Raw genomic sequence first — 551 nt, forward strand, 5'->3', positions numbered from 1 at the left:
AGCTGCCGATCCAAAGCAACATCTGGTGAATGCCAATGGGGAAAAAGATTAGACATTATGAAAAACAGAAGGCTTTTTTTTTCCCCCTCTTTCCTTTTTCTTTTCTTTCCAAACCGATTCACAAGTATGAAAAAAAGTCACAGAGAAACCCAGCAGATTGTACAATGTTTATTCAAAAGAAGGGGGGGTTACACCAGCAGAATTACTGTAGACCTAGGATTTAGAAGTCATAAGCTTGTAAGGAGTTTGAACTAAAACAACAACAACAACGAAAAAAACAGCAACAAATAAATAGGTTAAATATTTTTTCTAACCACTTTCAGGTTAAATATTATTTTCTCTACAAATAAAAAGTGTGGCCATGTTGGTAACTTTGGATGGCCTTAGTTTCAGCAAACAATTCTTTTCTGTGCAAAATGATATCTCAGCGTTGAACATTGCCCTGCGTCCTTCTTATCTACATAGAGTGGTAATATATGATTATTTAGTGAAGGCCTATTTTCCCATTAAAATATAGAGTTAAACAAGACTAATTATCCACAATGAAAAAT

At 34.1% G+C, this 551-nt stretch overlaps 1 protein-coding gene across 1 annotated transcript in view; it reads left to right on the forward strand.

The window, feature by feature from the left end:
• The window catches only part of PKHD1 (PKHD1 ciliary IPT domain containing fibrocystin/polyductin), a 578,800-nt gene that overhangs the window by 94,704 nt on the left and 483,545 nt on the right, over window positions 1-551 (forward strand). The gene's annotated exons all lie outside the window — the stretch shown is intronic.

The sequence above is a fragment of the Tupaia chinensis genome, unplaced genomic scaffold, assembly GCF_000334495.1.
Source record: "Tupaia chinensis unplaced genomic scaffold, TupChi_1.0 Scaffold148470_1, whole genome shotgun sequence".
In the NCBI taxonomy this organism is placed as follows: domain Eukaryota; kingdom Metazoa; phylum Chordata; class Mammalia; order Scandentia; family Tupaiidae; genus Tupaia; species Tupaia belangeri.